This window comes from Numenius arquata, chromosome Z, assembly GCF_964106895.1.
Source record: "Numenius arquata chromosome Z, bNumArq3.hap1.1, whole genome shotgun sequence".
Lineage (NCBI taxonomy): Eukaryota > Metazoa > Chordata > Aves > Charadriiformes > Scolopacidae > Numenius > Numenius arquata.
Window position 1 is genome coordinate 49,428,531 of NC_133616.1, and position 12,542 is coordinate 49,441,072.

At 44.6% G+C, this 12,542-nt stretch overlaps 1 pseudogene; it reads right to left on the reverse strand.

Moving 5' to 3' along the window:
- Nucleotides 1-4,594: 4,594 nt before the first annotated feature.
- LOC141477287 (tubulin polymerization-promoting protein family member 2-like) lies at nt 4,595-6,320 on the reverse strand (annotated as a pseudogene).
- Between the last annotated feature and the right edge of the window lie 6,222 nt (nt 6,321-12,542).

The window sequence follows — 12,542 nt, forward strand, 5'->3', positions numbered from 1 at the left end:
TGCCAAGACTGTAATTGCATTCCTGAGCAGCAGAACAGGTAGCAGAGGCCTTTTATAGCTGTCTTTTATACAGTTTGAAGACTTCACTTTAAAAACCTTACACACACACGCATATAGTTTCTTGTCATTCTTTCCTACCTGCTGTGTTCAATAACATCCTGTCCTCCGGCCTCAGTTCTTACTACACAGCCACTGCAGCTGTATTGTCAGATCTCATTCTAATTTGTGTGCAGATTTCATCATGTTGTTAAATGACGTCTAGATGACTGGTGTATCAGCTCCCACCCCCAATACCCTGAAGCAATGACAAGCTGGCAAAGAATTGCTGATGTTGGTCTTGAGTTGTATTTCTAGAAGATGGGAAGGAAACTGCATGGAAGGAAATGGCTGCAGGGGACAGAGATACATCAAGAGATGCACCAGAGAAACAAGCTGAGCTTGCCAAAGAGTAGGACTTAGTGGTGTTTTTTCCACTCTACTTTGGAGCAGTTGTAAATTGACTGTTTCCCTTGGTTCGATGTTTCTTTTCCCAATAGATGTGTAATTTGGAGCCAATGCTTCCCTATTTTTCCACAGTAATAACACATCTTAGCCATAGCTGGGTATAAACACCTAGGTTATCAATGTCATTTTGTTTCAACCAGATTTCCACTAGTTGCCAGCAGAAACCACACACCAGGTGGTTTATATATGTACACTTCCCTTCTAGCAACTTCTACGGGCCTCGATCTTCTGACTGCTATGCAAACGTGCTTAAATTACAAGAGGAGCACGAGCAGATAGCTGTCTCCCAAAGCACTCAGGCTCCCTCTGAAGGTCAAAGGGCAGTACAAAGAAGTGATGCACAATAAACTTCAGTCAGTGCCAAGAGGAAGGGTCCTAACCTTTCTCCCAGCGTGGCTGGTTTTCTAGGTAATACGACCTCTTTAAGAGAGCAAATACAAAATGGTACAGATACTTACTGTCATATGGCAGGGGTGTAAAAGGACTACACACACATACCTTGCTCTGGGAAGCCACCTAAATTTTTGCAGGCTCCCAATGCACTAGAGCATAAACGTTTTTTTCTTTTACAAATGTGTTGTTGACTCTGTCATTGATATATGCATGTCTTCAGCTATTTTAAAATAGCCACTGCTATTACTGCCTCCCCAGGGGCATGCACTAATCAGGTACTATTTTTAAACTCTTCAGTCATCCATGACTTCCTTTTTATCTGTACACTCTGTAGCTGCCGTAAGGAGTGAGCATGGCATTCCTCATCTTTTTGTGGTTTCTACTTATAAGGAAAAGGCAGGACAATCAGTGATTCTTGTTGATGCTGCAGTACTACACGAGTTAGATTACAGGATGAAGTACAGATTGAATCATGTCTCAGAAATTTACCCTCCAGTGTCACATTGTACCCAAGTTAACACAAACCAGAACTCACCCTACGCAACCACAAGTACAAAGCTCTCACTTTGCTTCCAAAGCTCCCACAGCTTTCTTTCATGCCAGCTCTCTCTCTATATATATAAATATAAAAGAAACTAATAATACAACACACTCCTGTGTTTGTTCACAGAATTCTATGTTGCCAATTTCTTGAGTCACTTAATTACAAGGGAGCTGAGGCCTCAACACAGAAATGCACTCAAGGTTTCTTTGGTTATTGAGGGCAGTGCTTGCCTTCCTTTCCCCCCAAATGAAAAGGTTCCAGGGTGTTTGAAGTGCAGCTAGAGGGAATGGAGACATCAGAGTCCACACCAAACCTGGACACTGACACAGCTGTGAGACTGCTAGTACCTACATCTTTTGCTTGAAAACTGCATTATTTGGTGGCAGTATGCTGGTGGGCCCAGGAAGCCAGTATGCCTTTCTGCTTGGCCATTAAGAATCAGCAGGACCTTGCTGATTGCTACCCATCCTGCATTAATAAGCATTTGGGAGTGAAAGGGTGTGGAAAATACTGGAAGAACCTCAAACCCATATCTTTGATTACACTGTAACACTATGTGGTCTTTGGTTCACACATAGTGCCAAGGTTGTGGGGAAGAAATCAATCAGTCCTTCATCCTCTGAAGACCAGGGGCCTATGATTTACAAACCAAAGCACAGAAAACAGTTAAAGAGCTAATTCTGGGTCCAGGGCATGGTCATACAGTCCTGCAGCCTCTCAGCCGTGTTTTTGCAGGAGCATCTCAAGAACAACAGGATGAGCAGAGCCACTTTGGGAAATAGTAAGAGAAAGCATCAGGAATAGCAATCATGGCTCTGAAATATTAATATTTGTTGCAATTACCTGCAATTTAAATGAGGAATGCTATGCCACCAAAGGCAGAGCTTGGTGAGAATGTTCTGTCATTGTCTTATGAGTGCATTAGCTTTTCTTTTTGTACAACATCCTGTTATCTCTTAATTTACAGGTACTTTGCTTAAACTGTTGTGCAGGACATGATGTACCGAGACAGCACTGCTGAAGACAGCTACCTTGAGTATGTGTTTTAAAGATCTAAGGTACACAAAGAACTAAAAAGCAGCCATAGGGCCTACTCGTTCCAGTGCTATTCTTTCCATTTTAGTATATCCCATTCCTACAGCAAAGAAGCAGTCTTGAGTCTGAATTTCAGAGTTTATTTTATTGCCAACTAACGTAAACTCTGAATTATCAATTCTGATACTAAGAAATAAAGATAAGTGTTTAGACAAACACTTAGGGGAAATACATCAGCTTCCCCCCCAGGACACCTCTCGTGCCCCCTTCCTGGTCTCCCATCCCCTCACTGCCTTTGAGGAGGCCATGGACAGTGCAGGAGATTGGGGTCAGCTACTGTGGCTCCTCTTATTCTGCTGGTCCTTGTTTCTCACTGCACTGCTCTGTTGTGGCCTTCTCCACCAGCTGCACTCCCTCTAGAGTCATACTTCCTCCAGTGTCTTCTGTGTGCCTGCCCAAGCTCAGGGTGTTTCTTTGTTCCAGCACTTGCTGGTGGCATCTTTTTGCTCCAGCCCTGCTCAGGCTGGAGGTCAGTACAGTGTGGTCTTTGACTGCCTCCCAGGTCACTCCTGCAGTTCCTAGCTAAGAAGAGCCTGCCAATTATGCCCAGTGCACCTGCTTGCTTTTCTGTAGGACTTTCTGTCACATATCCTAGAGTCAGCAAAACACTTTACACACAAGAGTTACCTAGGGTTACAATAGATTGTTTTTAAAGTAGTGAAAATTCTTAAAAGAGAGCGAGTGAGTGGGATTTGTTAATTCCTACATCCACCCAACTGCTATGTTCTCTGGGGTTATGGCAGCAAGGAGAATGTTCGTGTGTGCTATGGGGCAAGGAACAATGTGCTCTGAACAAGTGTCGTGCCTTGATTACCTATGTTATGGCCCACGATGAGGGCTTGTAGAAATGGAATAGCACAGCTAAGTAATTCTCCGTAATGACAGCGGAAACTGTGCTAAAGGTGCTGTTTCAATTATCCCTAAGAGCTCAGTTATGCTAAATTCAGGAGACTGAAAGCACTAGGCAGAGAAGGCAGCCCCAGTGGATGAGAGCCAGTCACACACCCAAGGGGCCCCCCAGAGCCCTCTACTAGACAGAGATGGGTGCCCATGCTGGACACCTCAAAACTGGCCACACGGCCACAGATCCAGCAGGAAGGACAAGGGACATGCTAGTCCTACCAACCTGCCAAAATGCCAGAGGGAAAGAACAAGTGCACATGTGACTTTAGGTCTTGACAGCACTAGAGAACTTCTAAGCAGTCACAGTGGTGGCGTGGGAGGCAGAGGGGGTAAGAGAGAGGAGTTTGGGAAAGGATTTGGGTGCAGGCAGAGTTTGCAAACTGTCCTCCTGAGTAAGAGCCTGCTATGCTCCACACAGGCCGTCCCTCCTTCCTGATTCCCCAAACCACAGCTCATTTGCTTTCCTCAGGCCCAGAAACTGTTCCCCAGCTGCCAGCATCCTGAAGCCTGGGGAAATAGTAATAAGTGACCATGCCAAGTGCTAGGAATGGGTGAGAGGGTCTAAGCTGGGGAAAGGGGAAAGCAGAAAGCAGGAACTGGTGTTATTGGTGCTCCTTCCCTCTCCACAGTGTGGTATGTATTTCATCCTATGCCTTGTAAGAGTGCTTTTCAAGGTGTGGTCAGGCACCAGTGGTGGGCTATCTGCCACTAGAAACCATTAGCTCAAATGTAACACAATCTAGATACACAAAAAAATACACTGCTACCCAAGACAAAAAACACAGCAAAAAATAAAGAGTGTTGGGAGAGGAGAATAAAAATAACGAGTGAATATTCAGAGACTAACCTACTGTTCTCTTAATTGGAAATGCAAAGCAGTGTGATGGCAGCAGACTAGCTGGCCCATAGAATTTCCTCCAGAAGGCTTGGATTTGGGGTTGGATTTAACCCTACCACACAGTAATCAAAGCATGGTCAGATGGTGAACCTGCACCACTCTGGAGTCATCCAGTGTCCACCCCATGCATTCCCACTCTGTCAGATTTGGGGTGCACAGACACAGAAGACTAGTTACATGAGATGTTTATTTGCCTCTCCTCCCATGTTATAAGAGAAAAGTCCTTGTTTCCATAAGCAGTTTCAGTCCTAATGTGTCTAGTCATATGTGCCAGTTCCCTTGTAGGCTCCAATATAGACTCTGTTGTCTGCCAGACCCTGGTGGCTAGCAAAACCCTTCCCTTTGCCACTCTCATCAAAATGTTCTTTGTGGCTGCCAGTGTATTTGCTAGTGTCTGTCAGCCTCTTGACCCCACCAATCTGGGTGATTTTCTGCAAGAGGCAGCCAGCATCAGGAAACAGGTCACAAACAAACTCTTCCCTATGTGTGAGGACAGCACAAGTTCCTACAGCAGAGATAAATGGTCCCACGGCAGCTCAAGGTGCACAGTGGGTAAGGAAACTCATACTCACTGTAGCACCCATACTGCTGGGCTTCTTCCCCTCAATGAGGCCATACACAGCCTGCAGCGCTTCCTCGGGCAATTTGCCCTTGAAGCACCTGCTGCAGAGCTCCTTCGTGGCTTGCTGGAACTAAGCAAAGGTGATGGTGTGGGCACCCCTGGTCCTATGATGAGGGGGGACCAAGAGGAAAGTTACCTCACCACTGGGTGGCAGTAGGATGGGAAACCTCCTGGACTGCCTCTTGCACTAGAGCCTGCTGGCCTCCTGCTGTTCCCTCCTCCTGCCCGGCTGAGGTGCCCACCATGCCTACCTGTGACACTCCCTTGACTTTGTTGAATACGATGTCAACGTCAGTGCTGGTCACGGCTTTCCCATCCATCACCCCACATTCTTTGTACATCTTGGAGAAGTTTTTCCCTGTCATGTCATTGCCACTGGCAGATGTGTCACCGTATATCGCAAATTTACAGAAAGCTTTTTCTACCTTTGACATCTTGCTGCTGCAGAGAAAAGAAGTTGGGAAGTTGGCAAGGAAGGAGATGAGGACCATCTGCAGATTCTGGACATAGACTCATGTCCCATGCACCCTGTCTCCAGCAGAGCAAGGGGTATCACCCACAAATGTCTCTCCGCCATGGGACAACAATGACAGGGCTCCCAGGCAGGGCTCTGGGATGAATTAATAACTGCTGCATGTGAAAGAAGGAGGCATCCAAAGCTTCTGAACATTTTTGGAACACAGGTTTCAGTTAGCCTCTCCTCCTGACAAATGCCTGCATTTGTAAGCTGATTTATGCTTATGATGATTGAGTCCAGGCTCCAGAAAACTGCCTAAATCTCACAGGCCTTATTGCAAGTAGTGACCAAGGAGTTGTCCCCATCTTTCCCCATCACACATCATCCCTTGAATTGCTCCATGAATTAGGTTGTTCTCCTCTCAACACCAGTAAATTTTCTGCTACTGATCAACTTAGACCACTACAACCAGGTATCAGGGATCTCTGAGAACATAAAAGCCATTGCTCACATTGTTAATCAGTCCACCACAACTTTGGCAGCCAATGCCTGCTGCTTGTGAGACACTCTTGAACCTTTTTAAATACCCAGCCTGTCTTACGGCCTTGTGCTTCACCCAAGGGCTCTGGGTCTCAAGGTTGTTTGCAGGCTGCCATTTAACATAAATTTTGGGTGGGTCTGCACCTCTCCAGAGCAAAATCAGGCAGGCTTGTACCGTGGAGACTGTGTGCTGTGAGCATGAAGGGGGCAGCAGGGAGCTCCAGGTGGCTTTGTGTGGGGGCTTCTCAGGACCCTTCCCTCCCTCACTCTCTCCAGCTCACCTGTGTGAGACAGCAGTGACGGTGATGGTGATGGCACTTCCCTGCTGTCCTGGAGGCAGTGGGCACTTAGAGCCACACCTCATGCCTTGTTGGCGGTTTGTCACCTGGCACCCATGTATGTCACAGAGCTCAGAAAGTCCACCACAAGATGAAGGGTGGGACGGGAGGAAGGAAGGAGAAGAGGAGGGGACAACCCTGTGCCACCAGAGATGTGTCAGTCCAAATCCTTTGGGGGGTTATTGGACCTTAGCCCACTATGGGACAAAAAAACAAATACCTGGAAATGTCATCCATACCGGGACATGTACTCCAAAGGGAAGCAGCATTTATCCCTATAACCAGTAAATGCAGCCAGTCCTTGTTTCTCCTTCTTCAAGGAGCTGATCTGCCGCCAGCATGCTCATGCCCTGGCTAGGGGATATGCCCGCACGCCTTTGGGGGTCACCAGGAAATCAGTAACTCCAAAAGGCAGGGTGAGGTGGGAAGAGGGAGAGACACAACACACATCACTTGTGAAAAAAGATTGAGAAATACAGTTCTTCACACGCAAGCTAACAAAGTAGCTGGAAATTGGCTTTGGGATAGCAATAAGTCTCAGCTTGCACCCTGGCAGTTGTAATGTGTTTGTAGGGGCACTGTGACAGCACACTGTTACAAAAGGCATTTAATCTTTGCAGTCCATGTAAGATTAAATTAATGTACCTTCATTGGCTGATTTATTTTCCTTAAGCTGTGCTTAGCAAAGTGAAACCATGTATAAATATGCCTTATTTCAGAAATACTTTATTCTCACCATGAATTAATAGGCATGTACTTTCCAGTCTTGCTGTTGGTCATAGCAAGCCCACAGCAGCAGGGTAAGCTTGGCCAAGCTCTACCCATTCCAGGAGGAAAACCTTGCAGATACTGCTGCATGCTCACCACTCCTGAACTTCTGTGTGTCCTTTGGTCTTCCTGTTAAGCTGACCATAATTTTTCACCAATTCCACTGCCACCCAGAGAAACTTGTTTGCCCCTTGGCAGGTCTCGTGCAAAGGTGTGAAGGGCACTGGACAGCTGTCAGTCTTGATCACGGTCTAGGCAAGGATGAAATGGCTAAAAAGCATCTGGTTCCACCTCCTGCCATTGCTGGGGAACACAGCCAGGTATCCTGCCCCACTAGGGTGACAACAATGTCACAGCCCTGGATCAGCCATGCAGTGGACCAGTTCTGCAGTACCACTTGCTGCTGATGAGCTTGCGCGAAGACTAAGGATATCAATGTAAACCTCTGACAAATGATTAGTAGCAGTGCCCTCTCTGCCTCTTAGACAAGGGCTGATCACTTCAATGATTGTTTCCTCTTTTCTTGTTGCCGGTGTCCTGGTTTTGGGTTGCCCCAGCAGGAATGCCAGTTCCCCTGTCTGTGCAAGGAAAGCAGGGAAGAAATGAGGCACCAGCTGTCATCACAGGAATGATGATGTGTGGGGCAGATGTGCATGTTGTTGGGGGATATTTTTCTTGTATTCTGGGAAGATGTCTCTTTTCTGTGGCAGAGTGTATTTTTGGAACTGGACTTTTTCCCCCCATGTAGTTAGAGCGTATGAGTTTTTTTTAAATTCAAAAATGTATTTCTAGCTTTATATGATTAGGTGAAGCTGAAGGACCCGGAAAGAAGTCAATACGCTCTTAGAGTGAGTAGCAAAGTGCCCATAAATTTCAAGGTCAAGAGTTCACCTATTATTTTTGGCCTGTAACTCAAAACCACTTCAGATCGGTCCTGTGATGCCAACAGCTTATTTGTTTCTGCTCCTCACAGTCTGCATGTGACAGTTAATAAACTAAAAGGTCGCTTCCATTAAAGCGCTCAGGGCAGTGCTTCCCAGCCATAAACTTAACAAAGCCATAAACAAAGACAGCTCAAACCAGCCAAGTTTCCAAAACTGCAGAGATTGCCAGGGAAGGTGAGGCATGCACCTGTGGATCTGGATGGCTGGAACGGGTGGTTTCATCCCACCCCTGTCTGACTCAAAGGACAAAGCCCCCTCTCCAGCTATGCACCTCACAGGTAAAGTAAGCATGCAAGATCACCAGACGTCACCAATATTTAACAAAAAAGAGAACTACGTTATTTCCATCCTTGTGCATGCACACACACACAGAGAGGCATGGTCAGGGATTCTTATTAGCCAATATGCCTTATTAAGAAAAAGACAAATGGCCAGATTGCTACTCTTCTGAAATTTTCTACCTTCTCTATACTCATATTTCTCTAGCAGATCTCTGTTCCTGTTGTCATCTGCAAATTTTATTAACAGCAATTTTTCCTGTCTTTTCAGCTCTCTGATAAAATAATGAAAAGGCATTGGGCCTAACACCAAAAGCTGCATATTTCTTCCCTCTTGACACCTCTAAGGAAAAACATCTCCTGTGATCTGTCAGTATGCTGCCACTAGATTCATTTAACCTGGAGGACAGGGCCTTAAAGAGCTGGTCTCTAGAATGATAGCACATAACTGACAGATCACACAGAAAAAATGTTATAATATGTTCCAGATGTATTCTTTCAGTGAAGTTAATACTGAGATTAATCTGAATCACTGTGCTTATGGTCTCTGCTCTTCAGTTCTCTCATGGCTACATGCCAGATTTTTTCTGCTTTCAACTACAAAGCTTTTGACAAAGTCAGGCCAAGAGAGTACACAATTTGATCCCAAGGAACTAGTTAAGTATTTGAAGCTGTTGCCAGCCTTTTATGAGGTCAGTTTAAAATTACTTTTTGGGAGGTTTGAAGTATCTTAGATAAGACAGATGCTGAAGAAATAGAAGAAGACCATCAGAAAAAAAAAAGGAAAAAGCAGTATTCTACTGAAAAAACGTAAATAAGACACACAAACAGATATATAAACACACTATTCCCCTGTTCCTGAAGCAAATGCACAATTAACAAGAAATTCTTAAATTATGAAAGGATATGTTAAGTTGCTTAAATCTTTAATCTGCAGTTGTAGGGAAGTGATTTATTCTTTATCAGCAAAATGCTTAGCTGCAAAACAGAGACCAGAATTCAGTGTTCGGTTCAAATACTTATATAAATCTGCAGGAAATTTGGAAGAAAGCTTTGATACCATCTTCATGGAATTAGCATTATTTATTTAATGAAAAACAGTATTTTGAAGAGACGAAAAAGGACAGAAAAAGAAGTTAGGGCATCTGTAATGCTGAAGCAATCCAGACTAGCTCTGCAGAATAGCATAAATCCAGGAGAAAAGCTAATGTCTGAAACTCTTTTGTAGGCAAGAAGAATATTAACTTCTGCTGTTATGAAGAAATGAATTCTAAATTATTCTTTGTCTGCTAAACTTTACAAACTATTAGCATAATCACATAAACCTCCTTTTTTTCACATAAAGCTATATATAGCATAAGACTTCCCTTTTAGCGCCATGATCAGAGAAACCGTTTGAATGAAGGCATTAAAGCAGTGAGGTTCCAATTGCTGTATGAAACACTCTAAATCTGTCAAAATGAGCTGCTCGGATTACTGCCAGGCTCAGAAAACCCCAAATGGAGGATGAAGGTGAATCAAAACTCAGATATGGAGCTGTACCCATTCCACAATAACCCCTGTTTGATCCCAGAGCATGTCCTTTTGGAGCCAAATTGTCTCTTTCCTGGTCTCCAAGCAGATGAAGAACAAAATTTAAAACAGGAGTCAAGTTGGGGAATGTAATACATAGGACAAGTTTGAAAGGCAGTGACTTTCACTGTCTTGTTGAATGAATATAATCTGTCTGACGCAGATGTATGGGGAAAGAGGAGAAAGAGAGCAACATGTTGGTGCCTGGGCTCAAAAGAGTAGTTTTACAGAATAGCTGAAAGAACAAGAATCTTGCACTGAGAAATTTGAACCTGCTTGTCAGAAATTAAGATAAATCTAGACAGACCAGACATGCAGCTGTTCTGTGTAAAAATATTTTAAGGGATGTATTTTCAATATCTCAGTTCTTCAGTGCATCTTCTATTTATGTCAGGCCTGCACACACACATGCACAATCAGGAAACCTTTTATGGATTTGTAGATCAAACTTGTTCAAAGGAGTAAATAAGGACAAGTTTAATAATCCTGTGCTGAAGTGACCTTCTGGATGCCTCATACTCGAGAGTCTCATCCTTTACTTGAAAACCAACATAGAATCATAGAATGGTTAGAGTTGGAAGGGACCTTAAAGATCATTGAGTTCTAGTGGGAGGGGACACCTCCCACTAGAGCACGTTGCTCAAAGCCCCATCCAGCCTGGTCTTGAACACTTCCAGGGATGGGGCATCCAGAACTTCTCTGGGAAACCTGTTCCAGTGTCTCACTACCCTCACAGTAAAAAATTTCTTTCTAGTATCTAATCTAAATCTCCCCTCTTTCAATTTAAAAACATTATCCCTTGTCCTATCGCTACACTTCCTGACAAAGAGTCCCTCTCCAGCTCTCCTGTACGCTCCCTTCGGATATTGGAAGGCTGCTATAAGGTCTCCCCGGTGCCTTCTCTTCTCCAGGCTGAACAACCCCAGCTGTCTCAGCCTGTCTTCATAGGAGAGGTACTCCATCCCTCTAATCATTTTAGTGGCCCTCCACTGGACCCATTCCAACAGGTCCATGTCCTTCCTGTGTTGAGGACTCCAAAGCTGGACACAGTACTTGAGGTTGGCTCTCATGAGAGCAGAGTATGTGGAACATGTGGAAAACTGTTTATGCATTGTCCTGGACTCTCTGACAAGCCACAGACCCAACAGAGGGACCACAGGAGTAAATCAAGAAATTATCCACCCTTACACCTGTGCTGAATCACCTGACCTTACTGAGCATATCCCTCTATTAAAAATGGAAAATTACAAAAAACCAGATTGCCTCTCTATCTGTGGAAATTACCTCCCTCTCGTTTCAGAGGCCAAGCACAGGAAGAGCTGATGGTTTCTTCTTTGACCTGTGGTCAGTCTGAATTTGCACCTGTCCAGGAAATACGTGCTTTAGGGGGATACCCAGTGTATAGTTCTTCTCATGGGAATTTGTCCATGGTGGGTGACATTTTGCGGTCATTGCAATGGGAGATGCATGGTCCTGTTTGAGCCAGGCTCTCCACATGGCAGGCTTTGCTGGTGCAGGAGAAGCCAAGGCATCCCACAGCAGTGATGGGATGGATGACAGAGGACAGGCACCAAACCCACAGCACCAATGCCCAGGAACCATGTGGGAAAATACCTGCCATGCAGACAGCTGGGGCAGGTTGCCATTGTGGCTGCTGACCCCCACCTCCCTTGGCTGCCCCAGATGCGATGCTCTGCAGCTCCTGTGGCCACTTTGGCCACAGCAAGGCTGAGAAAGAGGTAAACTGAGCCCAAAAGCTCGGCTGCACAGAGCATCCATGCAGGGAGGAAGGGTGATTACAGTGAGTGCAAAGCAGTATTAGACTGCATTTCTTTCATGCTTCACGTCCATTATTATCCCTTTAATAGAAATCCTACAGGCACTCTGCCATCTTTATGTCTTTAGAGGGGACTGAGGCAGAAATTAATCAGTAACCAGTTTTCACTCCCCTCCCTTCAAATTCTGAGTACTTTCATTTTTTTCTCAGTGCTGCTACTAGCCTGCCTAATAGTCATACTGCAGGTCTGACAGTTCATGGAGGCACTAAGCAAGATCATGCTCAGTGCTTGGTACAGACATGAGGTAAATATATTTAGTGTCACCGCTGCCCTTCAGAGCTTTGTACAGTTCCTTATGTTATACAAATATTATCCTATAGTTTACCTTCAATGTCCTCCTCAAGCTGCATGCAGGAGGAAATAGACTAAAAAACTATATAAACAGATAAACTGAAGGTATATAAACAGATAAACTCTCTTAGCAAGTTTCAGCCACTGTTTTCTTCTCTCCTTGAATACGTTTTGGATCACAGTGTGGGCTGGAACTGATTTTGGCCAGAAAGCTGGAGAAGTGTTGCTCCCCAAGCACCATTCCTATACAAGGGACCAGGCACAGCTCTCTCTCCTGATTATTGGTCTTCACATACTTCATTCCTTTGCTTTTCTCTTTAGACAGCAAAATCAGCGGGAAATCTTCAGATGGTCTAGATGCATGTCATGATCTTGACCTCTATGACGAAGTTTGTTGCTTTAGATTGAGCAGTTTTACACAATGTTCACTTATTTTCACAAAAATTTGTGAACGTATTTTTCCCACAATTGTCAGTTTATTTCAAGAATCACCTTAGTCACAAAAAAAAAAGGCTTTTAAAGATATCAACCACAGAAGAAAATCAAATGCTAAGCCT